Source organism: Geotrypetes seraphini, chromosome 3, assembly GCF_902459505.1.
Source record: "Geotrypetes seraphini chromosome 3, aGeoSer1.1, whole genome shotgun sequence".
NCBI lineage: Eukaryota > Metazoa > Chordata > Amphibia > Gymnophiona > Dermophiidae > Geotrypetes > Geotrypetes seraphini.
The window spans coordinates 41,950,473-41,967,158 of NC_047086.1; positions in this window are offsets into that span (position 1 = coordinate 41,950,473).

Consider the following 16,686-nt stretch of genomic DNA (forward strand, 5'->3'; position numbering starts at 1 on the left):
CATAAATACCGAGTGAGCTTGGCAATGACATGTAACACAGTAGCCGAAGTCATGTAGGCATTCCAAGCATTGCTAAATGCTCATGTAGAAAACTGGAACGCTCTTCCGGAATCTGTCATAGGGGAAACACCCTGCAAGGATTCAATACAAAGTTAGACAAGTTCCTGCTGAACCATTATGTACGCAGGTAGGGCTGGTTTCAGGGCGTTGGTCTTTGAACAGAGGGCCGCCGCGTGAGCAGACTGCTGGGCATGATGGACCACTGGTCTGACCCAGCAGCGGCAATTCTTATGCTCTTATCAGATCACACCAGGCTTTTATGGAATACTAGCAGGTCTCCCGGCGTTGCCCGGGTATTTATTTAGCTCGCATTTCGTGGACATCTTCATTTTTAGCTGCAAGAATGGCCCTCTCTTTGGGGCTGAACTTGGACTTAAAAAGCATCAGGAGTGTCAGTATTCATCTCAGCGACCCCAAAAACCATGGATTAGACACTAATATGTGTCTTTTTCGATTATTTTTATATGTCACCCCCTTCCCACCCTCACAGTATTTGTTCCCAGATAGTAAGTCATATGTATACCGGTTATTTATCCCAGTCTCTGTGGCTCTAGATGTAGCCAGGGCAGAATTAACCAATAGGCCAAGTAGGCACGTGCCTAGGGCCCAAAATGGTCAGAGGGGGCCCGATGAAGGAAGGCATCAACATTGTTTTTTCCAAACGGCGATGGGCCCCTCCAGCATCAATCAGCAATGCGGGCCCCATCCCGATCGGCAACACCCCCCCCCAATCGGCAACACCCCCCCCCCTCCAATCGACAGAAAGTAAGACAAGCAAGCAACGCGGGTAAAAAATGCAACGGAAACTGTAATTGTGCAAGCGGTGCTGCTTGCCCAAAGCTTCCCTCTGACACAGCTTCCTGTTTCCGCCTGGGCGCATGGTGGGATGGGGGCGGGGCAGGGGGCCCAGTGTACTTGTGTGCCTAGGGGCCCTCGACAAATTAATCCTGCCTCGGATGTAGCAGCTCTCTCGTGCAGCGTCGCAAGTCTTGTATTCCTGTCCTCGGGAGTTTCTTGTCTACGCTATTGTTTCATTTTTTTAGCCTTTGATTGCACTTGGCCAATTGCTTTACGTTTCCTTGGAGGCACTGTTACAGCATTGTTACATGTCACCTCCTTTCCTCCCCCACAGTATTTTCCCCCAGATAGTAAATCATATGTATACCAAGTTTGCACTAACCCCCGGATTCTCTAACCAGTGCCCATGTCAGCGGCCGCTGATCACATGTCAAGCACTGGTTAGAGAATCACTCCTCATTGCAAAGATAGGTGACTGAAATGTAGGCCGTACAAACCTGGCCTACATTTCAGTTGCCTATCTTTGCCACTAGAATGCAGCTTGCCATCAGCTGATTGCAATGGGGTAATTTCCCCGATCAGCTGAGCCGGCAGGGGTCGCCGAAACCATGGCTTCAGGGAGTCCTGCTGGCTCAGCTGATTGGGGGAAATTCCCCTGCCGTGATCATCTCAACCAGCTGTGTCAAGTCAAAGACCCTCCCTTCAATACTCTACCACCTGGCAGGGATGCCCATTTCCTCCTGCCTAAATGACCCACATACCCCCCCCATACCTTTATACAAAGACTGGCAAGAGGGATGCTCATTCCCTCCTGCCGGTAGGCCCACCTCTTCACAATGGTAGGCCTTCCCCTTCCCGGTGTACCCTGGGATCTAAAAAAATATGTGCTTCTAAGAGATGGAAAGGCCACAAGGCAAGAAAAGTCCAAACGGAGGTGTAAAAATCCACAGCAGTGCAGATGTAGAGACAAAAAGCAGATCCCAAGAGTTAGAGGTTTTATTGAAAGTTCATTAAAAACTTTGACAGTTTTTGGGATCCGCTTTTTGTCTCTACAAGGCCATATATAAATATAAGCCAGAGTCACCCCAAGCAATGTCTTAAACAAATAACAATAGAACTTAAATCTAATGGCAATATTAGATTATTGTTTACAAAATAAAAATATCTCATATGGACAGGAAAATGTAGTCGGGACTTTTGGCATAATATGAGTACTGTATCATATTTATTTACGCTTGAAGTTCAGAAAGTTGCATTTCCCACACTACCAAGCTGGTTTTTCCTTTGTTAGTATAAGTGGTACATATACTGGATGCCCGTGCAGAGTAAGCAAAAGAAAAAAGGAAAGACCAGTCAGAGAAACTAGAACCTTCCAAAAAACTTAGAATGCATCTTTATGAGTCATCATTATGGTGTAATTCTAGTACACCTATTAGTCATGGAGAGAACTGGCGTTGTAAAGGGCAATGCTTTTGAAAAGCTTGGTATGCTGCCACAAGACCTTAATGGAGGAGAGCAAATGATTGCTGTCGGAATGTAGCGCTGTTGGAGTTGTTTCTTGTGTGGGTGGCACTCTAGATTTGGGGGCATAGGCTGATGAATAGGAGAGTGGTATTGTTTTCCGACAGTGGTGATGCTATATGCCAGTGTATCTCAAACTGTTTGCCGAGGCACACTAGTGTGCCTCCTGAGATTCCAAGTGTGCCACGGCACACCGAGGAAGAGAGGCGCCTGCCAGCTGACTTCCCTACGCGGTACAGCGCCAGCACTGCCCGATTCACCGAAGGCCTGCATGTTTCCCCCTTCTCTCTAGCATCTTCCGGCTTCCCCCCTGGCCTCCTGGTCTCACCTTTAAAGCTCATTACAGCAGCCTGCAGAGGATCGCTTGTAGGTAAAATGATTTTATTTTCAATATAGTGATTGAAATGTGTCAGTTTTGAGAATTTATATCTACCGTGTATATTGTGTGTAAATGAAAAATGAACGGAAAAAATTGCATTACAATTAGTAAAGGGGATCTGGGGCAGAGCTTGGGTGGGTCTAGAGAGGTCTGTGGTTGGGGTACTCCATTGATATTTGTTAGTCTTAGGGGGTACTTAGGGCTCCTTTTACTAAGCTGCGATAGCGGTTTTAGCGCGCGCTTAGCACGCTCAGAATTGCCGTGCGCGCTAGATGCTAACAGCAGCATTGAGCTGGCGTTAGTTCTTGGCGCGTAGCATTGGGGGAGGCAGCGCACGCTAATCTGCAGCGTGCGCTAAAAACGCTAGCGCAGCTTAGTAAAAGGAGCCCTTATCTTGAAGTATTTGAGAAACCCTGCTGTAGGCAATCAGCTGGCGCCAGTGCCTCTCCTTCTCTCCAGCCCTCTTCCCTGCTGGCATCCCCTACTGGCGTCTCAGGGCCCATCTGGAGGGCCTCTGCACATGCGCAGACATCGACGTGATGATGTCAAGCGTATGCGTGATGTCATCACGGCGACGTCCACGCACTTCTGGGTGCCTCAAGCTGTGGCCACCACCTTTAGTGTCCCCAAGCTCGAGAAAGCTTGAGAGACACTGCTATATGCGATTGATTGTCAGTCCTCTTGCTGCCCCCTTATGGTTGAGCTGTTGCGTTTGTGTTGTACTGCATACACGTTTCTAGCTGTATGGCATGTACAGTACCTGATATTTTCAATGAAGTATCAGATGCACTTTCTCTTTTACAGTGGTCCGCTTTGGAGCATTGGCTCCAGCTAAGGACCTATACCCAGCGGAGATGCCAGAGACCTAATGGATCAGCTTCTGGAGACTATGGAGGACTCTTGCACAGATGTTTGGCACCTAGTACTTGGAAAGCATATGGTGCTGAATGGATTTGTTTTCTACAATTTTTAGATTATTGCAGTCAGGATTGTCCCTTCCCCACAGCCATTTCTTAATGGCTATATGCACGGGGCAGGAGCGTAGGAAGATCGCTCCTGCCCCAAAAACCAGCTAGACCACCAGGTAAGGCCGGAATGCCAGGGAAGGCGGAAGGGAGGCGGGGGTGGGTCAGAGCCGGATATTCGTGGTTTTTTGCCATTCACGGTCCGGTTCTGTCCCTATCCCCTGCGAATAACGAGGGAGAAGTGTAATCTAAGGCAGGGAAAACATCTATAAAGTCTATGCTGTGAATGAGAGGACTTTGCTCATGTGTGATGTGGAAATTTTTGTTTTGCTACTTAAAAAAAAAACAAGGTATATCTAGCCAGTGCCCTCCTAAGCCCTTCAAAGAATGAGAACTACATATCTAAAGTCTGAGATGGTTTCTTTAAGGCAGTGTGGAAGCATATATCAGTTTTACTGAAGATGCGATAGTGTCTAATCTAAAGCTAGCTGCAATCCAACGCACTGCAATACCCTTTGCTGTCATATGGCCAGCTTGAGTACAAGGAGACGTCATCGTATGACTGTGGTGCGTCATGCCTAACTTACCAAAGGGGTGTTCCTGCATCCTGGAGATCACCGAGATCCTGGGCGGGGCCTTCCGCTTGCTTGCTTTCTGAGCTACAGCTTCAAAAGCTCAAAGTCAACAGTGCCATAAGGCAGGACAAGTGTTTGCCAACAGTAAAAAGCTTTTCTCATTCTTATCAGTAGGCAAACGAGCTGGATAGCTCTGCCTATTTGAAAAGGGTGTTCCTGCTCTCCCGGCTAAGGTTCAGACAGTCCTCAGGTTCCAGCGACTGTTCAAAGAGGTTACTGAAGAATGAAAACGCAGGTGTGTGTACAAAATAGGACATACGGTAATTCCGTACTCTTTTGGCACAAATAATGCCAAGGGCGCAGAGACAGATCACGTAGGTAATTTACATTCATTCAAAATTAAATGTGTTCTTAGGGAGAGGTGTTTCTGTAGATAACATAAACCCTCTTTTAGCGAACGCATAGCGCAGGTTTTAGCGCCGGCAGTGGCGGTAGCTGCCCTGACGCTCATAGAATGCCGCTGCCGGCGCTAAAACCCACGCTATGCGTTCGCAAAAGAGGGGGATAGTTTTCTGCACAGAGAATTGTCCACAGAAAACTGTCTGTGAGATACACATGTAACCTTACAAAACCTTGCAAGTTTCTAACATTTTTTATTTCTTTAAGCATTTATACATTCAGGTACTTGAGCATTTTTTCCTATCTGTCCCAGTGGGCTCTCACTCTATCTAATGTACCTGGGCCAGTGGGGGATTTAGGCCTTCTTTTACTAAGGTGCCCTAATCAATTTAGCATGTGTTAAACGCTAACGTGTGCATGTTAGTCTGTGGACGTGTTAGCTTTTAGCATGCACTAATTCAATTAGCGCGCGCGAATCGGTTAGCGCACCTTAGTAAAAGGGGGGGTAAGTGACTTGCCCAAGGAGCAGAATGGGATTTGAACCCACAACCTCAGGGTGCTGAGACTGTAGCTCTAATCACTGCGCCGCACACCATGAGAGTAGAGGTGTTCCCGGGGGTGGGACTGCGGGGGTTAGTTCTGATGTATGAATTTTATGTAATAAACAAAAATCCAAAGTTCTTAGAAGCATAAGATAAAAAAATACTCAACTAAAAATACACTCCACTAAACAACAGCAGCCAATCTGTGGTATAAAGGATAGTGAAGGAAAAAGCCTCAAATTCCAGCGAGCAAACTTATATCAAGATCTACCTAGCAAAGCATCATAGGCATAAAAAGCCTCCGTTAATCTTACAGAAAAACTGCAATGCCACTAATGAAAGATTAAAAAACAAACACTAAACAGGTCTGTTTACTGTTTGTTTGTTTCTTTATATATACATATGTCACTGGAGTATTACTAATGGGTGATTTTAATATGCCAGGTATTGATTGCGGTATCCCTATTGTGGGGTCTTCTAGAAGTAGGGAGATCTTGGATTCTCTGCAAGAAGAACTGTTCCAGCAGAAATGATGAGGGCCATACTGAACTTAGTGCTTATAAATGGGGAAAGGGTTTCTGATGTTACAGTGGGTGATCATCCTGCATCCAGTGATTACCACATAGTGTGGTGTAATATTAAGACAGCTGAAGAGAGGGCTCATTCAAAAGTAAAGATTCTAGGCTTTGTTTAGATAGGGGATTATGGCAAGGAATTGTCTGGATGGGAACATCTGGAAGAAGCAGGAAAGCAGTGGGCAAAACTGAGAGGAACTATTCTACGGGTAACAAACCATTTTATAAGGAAAAGAAGTAAAAGCAAGAGGAAAAGAAGGCAGCTCTGGTTCTCAAAAGTAGTAGCTGAGCAGGTAAAGACATAGAGGTTAGCTTTCATAAACTACAAAAGATCACAGAAAGAGGAAGATAGGCAAAAATATTTGGAAAAGTTGAGAGAGGGTGGTCGAGTAGTCAGGAAAGCACAGATTAGTACATTCTACTTTCTCTTCAGATAACAACATGGTGAACCATGCATGTCAACATTCATCTTGTGGCCATTGTGTTATGTGTGCCAGTGCTGTTTCTTGCTCACAATGGACAAATCCCAGTACACAGAAAACACATAATTTAAGGTCTACTGTGGATTGTAAATCTAGCTGGGTTGTTTATCTTATTATCTGTCCTTGTCCCCTGGTGTATATGGGACGCACTCAGAGGGCACTTAGAACAAGACTAATTGAGCACAGAAGTAGGATCAAAACTCAATCATTGTTCCCTCATTGCTTATTGAAACATCACTCTTTTGACCAATTACAATGGCCCATTATTGAAAAGATTCCAGATTGTTAACAGTGGTAATAAACTGACTTGTCTTCAATTACAGGAACAATTCTGCATATATGAACTCCAGACTGTACAACCAAGGGGTTTGAATGATTTCATCGAATGGCATACTACTATTTGATTTGCCCTCTCCGACTCCAGTTTGCTCTGATTGGCTGTTTTGATCATTCAGTATCTACTACGTTTTATCTACGTCATCATGGTTTTCCTTGATCTGCAAATGACAGCATAGGTGTTTCCATGCTTCAGTGCCATCTTTTCTAACTTTTCAGACAGTTCAGTCAGACAAGCGAACAGTGTATCTGCTCCCGATGAAGGAAGTGTTTCCTCCAAAACGGAGCTCTATTGAGCGGACATCGCAAGGCACGCTCAAATCAGCCACATTGGATCAGGCACACTTGAATCAGTACATTGGATTTGCTAACTTTTGGATATTAGCAATTTTTTTGCTTTTTTCTGTCTGAACTTTGAATTGAACATTTTAAATATATACTGATTAGATGCTATTTGAGCCTAAGGACAACTTATTGCTTGATTTTGCACTTATTACTTCCAATTTTGCACTTATACACTGAAGGGTCCCACTTATTACCCGTTTGGGTAAATGAGAACCAACAACTTGCCTAAACAGGAGTTTCTGGGCAGAGTTGTTAAGACTGAGAACCCTCTACACACATTTAAGATCGGTTGTTATATTATTTTGAGCAATTATATTTAGATCTCCATAGTCTCTTATTTTGAAAGATTTTTCTACACAATATATATATTAGAAACATAGAAACATAATGGCAGATAAAGGCCAAATGGCCCATACACAGCAACCACTATCTCTTCCTCCCTCCAAGAGACGTCACATGCATATCCTAGGCTTTCTTGAAATCAGACACAGTCTCTGTCTCCACCATTTCTTCTGGGAAACACTTCCACGCATCTACCACCCTTCCTGTAAAAAAGTATTTCCTTAGATTACTCTTGAGCCTATCATCTCTTAACTTCATCCTATGCCCTCTCAGTCTAGAGCAGCGGTCTCAAACTCGCGGCCCCGGGGGCCACATGCGGCCCGCAAGGTACTATTTTCAGGCCCTCGGTATGTTTATCATAATCACAAAAGTAAAATAAAACAGTTTCTTAATCATATGTCTCTTTAGCTATAAATGACAATATTATTATTAAGACTTAGCCAAAAGGAAAGATTTATAAACTATAAAGAGTTTTACCTCATGCAAAATTGTCATTTCTTTAATAAGACATTAATTTTTTTTTCTGAGGCCCTCCAAGTACCTACAAATCCAAAATGTGGCCCTGCAAAGGGTTTGAGTTTGAGACCACTGGTCTAGAGCTTCCTTTCAAATGAAAGACACTCGACTCATGCACATTTAAGCACTATACAGGAGGAAATATGAGGGTGGCACTTCATATGATTAATCACACAATAAAAAAAAAGAATCCCGATTAATCATGTGATTAAAAATTTAAATCGATGTACAGTACAGTTCTACTTAAAATGGGCGGCATAGTAAACCTTTGAGGAATGGCCTGGAGGGAGCCCCTATAACTGAGAACATATAGCAGGTTCTGTCTCCTGCATGCTCCAGATACCATTATTTGAACCTTTCTAGATAATTTTTGAGTAGTTTAAAAGAGCACAAAGAATAGCTGAATGTCTCCTTTGACAGTTATTTTTTGAAAACTCCATATCTGGCTGCTTTTCACCAAGCGTAGGCCCAAATCTCCAGGGATAGACTGGCCTCAGTATGATTTGTTTTGGAGTTATTAATGACTTGGTTCCATGCATTTGCTATCATTACATGTTTGCAGTGAGTCTCCCACAGCAAATGCACCAAAGCTCACTCAATTCCCGCGGGCTTCTGTCCATTTGTCATGGGAGACTTGCTGCTGCAGCTTTGTAAAAGGGACCCTAAAGCCCTATCTTACTAAGGTGCGCTAAACGCTAACGCATGCATGTTAGTCTATTGATGCGTTAGCGTTTAGAACACACTAATTCGATTAGCGCACCTTAGTAAAAGAGGGGGCAAATGTTGTGTCAACCCAGTGGTGTAGCGAGTCTAGGAGGCCCTCCCACACCCTCCTCTCCACCCCGCTCCTTCCGCGCCCCCCACACCACACTCGCGCCCCCCTTCCCACACCGTACTTCTTTAAATTTTTGCCAGCGCGAGCAGCTTCTCTGGCATGCTGCTCTCGCAGGTGCTGGCTTTCCCTCTGACATCACTTCCTGGCCCCGTGATGCTTAAGTGATTTCAGAGGGAGCCAGGCCAGCGCGAGCAGCAGGCCAGAATAGTTGATCGTGCTGGGGAAGATTTAAAGAGATACAGGGGGAGGGGAAGGGGAGGGTGTGAACATGGAATAGGGAGGCAGATAGGTGCCAGTACCCCCACTGAGATGGCACCTGGGGTGGTCGCCCCCCACCTTACTAGTGGCTTAGTAACGTTCACAGCAAAACTGCATGAAATAAACTGAAAACGAAATGGCGTAATTAAAACAAATAAAGCCGGAGAAGCCTTACCGTATGACTTAATTGGAAATGTGAATGACTGTAAAAGAAGAGATTTGTTAAATCCAAGGTTAGTTTTCTCTGGGTGGAAACAAAAAAAAACCAAAACACAACATAACAATTCTCAGATACCACAACATAGATTTTGCCAGTCACTTAACTTCAAAAATTACAGGCTTTTTCTCATAGAGAAATTTTTGCCACCTGGTATATATAATACACATTTGTGTTCCACCCTACCACTCTTTGAACTATAGTGACTGTAATATATCATTACCATACTATAACCCTGCAGGCTCTTTAAAGTTGTTTTTCTATAAATAAGTCCTGTCATGACTGTGCAGAAGGTCAACCCCCCAGCAGGGTTTGCATAAGGTCTTTTTCACATTTCTGTTCCTTTGGCAGGCATTATTTTGCATTGTTTAGTACAGAAAGGAACTCAATTACTGGCTAGTCAGTGAACTCTGGGAAACTGGAGTAACGCTAGATCAGTGATTTGCTTAACCAGATCTTTTGCCTCCATTTGTGAGTTGCTCTGAAGGCATTCTTACTTTTGAATGTCATTAAATCTGGGTTCCAAAGCATCATAGATTTTTTTATTTATATAGTAAGGCCCAGATTCTGTAACCCGGCGCCTGTGTCGGTAACTGCCTTAAAAGCAGTTTGGGGGGGGGGTGTTGGGGTGGGATGTTTAGGAGTATTGGTGGTTGGGAGTCATAGGTTTGGGGGGGCCTACCGGCAGAAGGGAATAAGCATCCTTCCTGCTGTGGGATTTCGGAGGAAGGGTTCAGGGATTCTGGCAGGAGGGAGTGGGCATCCCTCCTGCTGCAGGACTTCGATGGGGGTCAGGGTCCCCTGCCGTTGCTGCTCAGCTGATCGGGGATAACTTTCTCTGCCACAATCAGCTTATGGCTGCTGCGGGCTGGCTTTAAGATTCCGCGGCAGCATAGATTGGTGGCTGAAATGTACGCCAGGATTTTCCAGGCCTACATTTCAGCCACCTATCTTGCCGTGAATCATGGCTAGGTAGCCGCTTTAGCCCACCTAATGCCACTTCCAGCATTGGCCACGCCTACTTTGGCATTCCGTGACCTAAAGTAGCTACCTAGCCACAAATCCAGCCGCCCTTTTTTAGGACTTCAACATTGCCACTCTTTGCCATTTCTGATGGCATTTTTCAATTAACTTAGGCATCGGAAGGGTGCCTACCAATGCATAAGTTTAGGTGCTGGTTATAGAATTTCCCTAGATATGGTTCATAATTTAAAAAAAAAATAAACACCCATCGTGTCAAAAACCTGTCATGTCAGCACTTGGGTGTCATAATCACCAGGATATCCAAGTGCTGATTGTCAAAGCCATTTTTCTGGATGTCTAGCAAAGCGTTTTGCCCGCTTTGCATCCAGAGCTCCAGGAAGTATATTGGGAGGCGTGTTATGGGCGTGCTTAACTTGCGGCAATAATCAAACCTTTCCCAAAATGTTCTGGATAGAATTTACATAGAAACATAGAAACTGATGGCAGAAAAGGGCCACGGCCCATCTAGTCTGTCCATACCAATGTCCCACCCCCTAACTCCCTCCGTGAAGAGATCCCACGTGCCAATCCCATTTTTTCTTAAAATCTGGCACGCTGCTGGCCTCAATTACCTGTAGTGGAAGACTATTCCAGCGATCAACCACTGTTTCGGTGAAGAAATATTTTCTGGTGTCGCCATGAAATTTCCCACCCCTGAATTTCAACGGATGCCCTCTTATTGCCTGGGACCTTTAAGAAAGAAGATATCTTCCTCCACCTCGATACGCCCCGTGACATATTTGAACGTCTGGCTGGTGTGGTTAAGACGCAGGTTTTTCTTAATAGGATTTGTTATTCTGAGGGTTGTTTTATTTTTTTTTTTACTGCATCTCCCCCCCCCCCCCTCCCGCTAGATCAAGGAGCCTGTGATTTAACTCTTTTGAAGCCTGTTGTGGCTCGATGGACTGGCAGTGACTTTTTAGCCCTGCTTTCTTTTGTTAACAGTGACTTTACAGCCCTGCCCTCATTTCTGAGGCTCATTTATTTAACATTTGGATGTGTTCAGCTTCTAGGTGGCCACTCTGTTTAAACCTTTACTTGTGAAAACAAAAAACTGTGGATACAGATGTTCTGGAGATAATTTATTATACACTGACATATAAAAACATGAAAATTCAATTTAAAAAGTACAATGATAAAAAATACAGTGATAAAAATCCAACTGGACCCTACACGGTCCGTGTTTCGGTGAACACGCCTTCCTCAGGGGTCCAATGGTTTGCAAACTCACATATAACGAATTGGACTGCAGTGTTCTTTGCTCACATGTTTAAAGACACTAGACTGTTTTCAGTCCAATTCTTTATATGTGAGTTTCCAATTCTTTATATGTGAGAATCCAGGCCCCAAATCCACTCTAATCCCTACATTGATGGTGTATAGGTGTGCATGCCTTTATATGTTGATCAGATGATAAGGATGAGATTATTATGAGGAGTTATTCAGAATTTTGTAATTTGATTGTTTTTACCATAGGAAAATCTTAAAAAATGGAGTTCTTTTTAATATTTTATTTTTGTTTTACCTTGCTTAGACTTTTAACCACTTTGTAAGCAGTATATTAAATAATATTTATCCATAACCATACTGTTGTAAACTGCTTTAGGGGGGTTTATTTTTTACAAGAAAAGCAGTCTATACATGTAAGCAGAGAACTGTGATTTCTGTGAATAAAAAGGCTCACGTTTGTGTTCCTCTGCAAATGTACTATATATGATCCAATGTGAAAAGAGATGCAACATCAGAAAAATAATACAAAACTTGATGACACCAATCAATCTTCATAGATACAAACTATTGGGATTAAAAAAATAGACCGACAGCTCAGTAGGTAAAGATTTCTGAAAGGAATATCACTCCCTTAAGGACCTTATAATAAGAGTGCTGAAAGGAAACTTCAGGGGTATGCCAGGAATGGAGAATTTTCAAATTCAGAATGATCAAACAGTTTTGAGACTGACACAGGGGACTCAATGGATACATTAAGGGCAGTTCTATAACTATGCGAATAAACACCGAGCTAAGTGACACCACTGTTCCCTCTACGCTCAGCAAGCGTTCTCCAACTGCACTGCTGGGGGTGGAGTGGAAGGATGTTTCTATATAATTTTTTCAGTCACTAGGAACAGGCAGGTTCCCTGGAGTCTTGCGGAGCTTGCATGTCCTTCACAACTGAAAACGTGACAGTGAAATAGCACCCTTCATTAGCAGGTGGAGGACTCCCATTCAGCTTACAGGGAACAGTGATTGGTACTTAGCACCAGTGGGGGAGGGGGGCAGTCCGCCCCGGGTGCAGACCATGAGGGGGTGCTCCTGGGGTTGGTGTCATGGTCTGGGAACTTTGCTGCTATGCCAGCATTGGGCCTTCCTCTCTGCGAGGTCCTGCCTTTGCAGAAGCAGGAAGGAGACAGGACTGGCAGAGAGGAAGGCCTGATGCCTGCAGAGCAGTGAATTAAGGCTGCCGACAAAGAAAGAACTCGCATACCTCTAGGCCTGCCTTCCAAAGCAGCAGCAGCGGTGAACAGGCTTCTTCTGGCCTGACCTACCGGGGCCTTCCCTCTACTGTGTCACTGATAACCCAATGATGATGCAGCAGAGAGAAGCCCTGGTGGAGCAGGCTGCAAACAGCCTGGCACTGCTGCTGCTGTTGGGGGCCCGAAGGAATGTCAAATCTCATGGTAGGGGGAGGCGGGGTCGGTCCGGAGATGCTGCATAAGGGGATGGGAAGGAGGGATGGAAAACTCCTATACAAGGGAATTGGAGGGAGGGATGAAAAGCTGATGCCCAGAGGGGGAGAGAGGAGAGAGGAAGAATTGTTGGACATGGACTGGAGAAGAGGAAGGGAGATGCAACAAAGAGGTAGAAAGGGGTGAGAGGGAGAAATCCTACATATGGAGGGGAGGGGAGGATGACAGGCATGGAGAAGAGAGAAGGAGAAATGTTGGGTGGAGGACAAGGAGAGATGGGGGAGAGAGAAAGAAATGTTGCACATGATAATGGAAGTGAGAAAGGGAGAGATGCTGCATGGAGGGGAATAGAAAGGTTTGAATCAGGGCACAAGACAGGAAAAGAGAGAGAGAGATAGTAGACAGTGAGAAAGAAACAGAAATGTTAGATATGGCAGTGGAAGGGAAGGTACAGAGATGGAGGATGAATGGTGAGCACGGAGAAAGAAGAAAACATCAAATGGGCTGGAGACCCTGGTGAACGGGTTAACAGAAGACAAAAAGAAACCAGAGCCTGGAACCAACATGAAAGGTAGAAAAAATAATTGTATTTTCTAGTTTGTGATTACAATATGTTATATTTGAAATGTGTATCCTGCTGGTGTTAAACAGCTCTGAGAGGAAATGTCATTTTGTTTATTTTGTTGACACTACAGCACCGGCATGAGATTGGAGAGGTTGTAACCCTATGTAATGTTATATTGTAATACTATAAATCAGGGCTGCCCAAGTCCGGTCCTCAAGATCTACTGGCAGGCCAGGTTTTCAGGATATCCACAATGAATATGCATGAGAGAGAGATTTGCATACCAAGAAGGCAGTGCAGGCAAATCTCTCTCATGCATATTCATTGTGGATAACCTGAAAACCTGGCCTGCCAGTAGATCTCGAGGACCGGACTTGGGCAGCCCTGCTGTAAATGTTAAACTAGAACCAGTTTTGAGCTCTTTGGGGAAGACGGGCTATATCAATCAATCAATAAAATTACTAAAAATATATGGGGGGGGGGGAGGTTAAAAAATGATCGGCCCCGGGCGTCACATACCCGAGGTACGCCACTGCTTAGCACAAAACTGCAAGGGGAGTGCATATGCCTTGTTTTTCTGATGCAGCAACCCTCACTCTGAACTCAGAGACACGTTAAGTTAATCCAAGATAAAAGTAACACCTGCAAAAGAAGCGTGGGATGAACACAGAAGATTTAGAATCAGAAAATAATATTAAATATTGAACTAAGGCCAGTTACTGGGCAGACTTGCACGGTCTGTGTCTGTGTATTGCCGTTTGGTGGAGGATGGGCAGGGGAGGGCTTCAATGGCTGGGGAGGGTGTAGATGGGCTGGAGTAAGTCTTAACAGAGATTTCGGCAGTTGGAACCCAAGCATAGTACCGGGTAAAGCTTTGGATTCTTGCCCAGAAATAGCTAAGAAGAAAAAAAAAAAAAAATTTAAATTGAATCAGGTTGGGCAGACTGGATGGACCATTCGGGTCTTTATCTGCCGTCATCTACTATGTTACTATGTTACTATGTTTAACTTGGTTGTTGACCCCAGTCCGTAAGTGTGACATGGAAACTGAATCCTAAAAATGTATGGTGCTATTGCAGATATGACTTCCTGGCAGTAACCTGTTCTCTTGCATGTCACTGGTTTCTGTAGGAGCTTATTGTTTCTTTGCATTCCAGTGCTCTTTTTCCGCCATCTTTTTTGCAAATACTATATGTTTTCTATTGATTTCAAGTATCAATTCTCTTCCTCCTCCCCATAATACTGACTACCGACTTTATCATTTCAGTTAAGAAACTAAGAAGTCAAATATCCATGGAAGCCTGTATGCTGTTATTGTTATTTGGCGCTATCTAATTATGCTCTCACTATAATCTTCCAGTTCAAAGTGTCGTCACAAATACACAGAAGATAGAGCACACTTTGCTTTTGTGTTCCAAGCAAAAGGTTCAGAAAAAGGACAGAGAATGAATGATTAATATTATATGCAAGCACTGTTTATCTTACCCTTTCACCTGCAAAATGAATCTCTCCCTCATAATTCAGTTGACGCAATGCTCCATAAGCCCTGAAATCTATTTTTAAGACACAGGATTTAGAAATCGTGATGCAAACACTTCCTGTATAATGAAAAAGCAATTGACAACCGGTGTATGCATTTCATACATAATCCATGAAAACTTTCCACATTTATCAGCAGTGTATATGCTTAAAATTCAACGCTGAATCTGACATACTATGCTACAATGCATACGTATGTTCCTCCTTACAGGAAAAAACATCTACACAACAATATGCTGTATGTTAACCTTTTAATTGGCAGACGGTGAAACGGCTGCTTTACGTACCTTGATGTCGAACGAGAGCAACGGTGCCAAGGTAACAGGCATTTGGAGACGCAGATCTCCCATAAGAGCCACAGAAGACACATGTTGCTTCTGAGCAACGATGCCAAGTAAAGGGTTAATATTAACACAACATGATTTATGTATGCATAACAACCTAAAAGCAATGCCAGCCTAACAGAATTTATTACACAATTAAGCACATGTTTTTGGAAAGGAAATAAATGACCTAGAATTGCAACTGCATTTAAAATGATTTACAAGCAGTATATTTTAAGGGCTGACCTAGCCGAGATTAAATGGCTAAATAAATTCTCCTTTACAGAAGTAATCAATCTATCTGCATTGTACATAACTAGAATCCAACTCCTAATTTTTAATGCATAGCCCATAGGACTTTGGATTTGTAAACATAGGCATAGGAACAGGGGAGGCCACATTGACCATGGCCTCCCCCCTAATTTGGTGCCCGCCCACACTCCCCCCCTGCATTCTATCTTAAATCTTTGGGCAGCCACCGTGCAGCGTCAACGAGCAGGCCTGCCCCGGAACCCTTCATTCTACTTCCAGGGGCAGGCCTGGATCCTACCCCCCAAACAGGACAGCGTTCCGCTACCCATGCATGGAAAGATTTAGTGAGAATCTAGATAACTCAAAAGAGGTCACTGAAAGATAAAAGAGGGGGTAAAATATTTGTATTTATATGTTGCACGACAAAATAAAGCAATAACAATTAAGGGTGAAAGGAAACTAAATAGGTATGTCCAACAATAATTGTTATCAGAAGTTGTTCAAACAAGCTAAATTAAATGTCAATAAAAATGAATAGCAAAGTTAATTTATCAGTCACATGCAATCAAATTTACATTGATTGCACCAATATAGTTAGTGATAATATTCAAACCTCAAACAAACATGTCATGCCTTTCAACTTAATACCAACTTTGTTCCCGGATATCCAAAACCATCGGTAAATATTTTGACTAGATGACTCTTAAAACCAGAGAGTGTTTCTCAATCCCAAAGTTCAATAAAATACAAAAATTAAAAAAAGTATATATGGGGAAGGGGTAAAACGCAGACCTGACGGACCTCGCAGATCTAAACCCGCACGTCCTTAAAAATCTGAGGTCCGTGCCACTTGTAGTTAGTTTCTGGGTCTGACAGACCTCGATGACAATTTAGCGCTGACGGATCCGTCTCAGCATAGGGAGGGAAAAATATTAGGATCCGAGATCTGTCAGAGCCAGAGACTACAACCATTCCCCTTAATGAAGTTTTGCAGAAAATCTCTCCTGCAAAAGATACCAGTGGCGGGGGCCCGGCCCAACCGTCCGGGCTCTATAAACATTCAATTATTGCCAGCAAAGTAGCTGCGCTACTTTTAGTCTCTGGCTCTGAAAGACGGATCCGTCTCAGCTTAGGGAGGGGAAAGTATTAGGA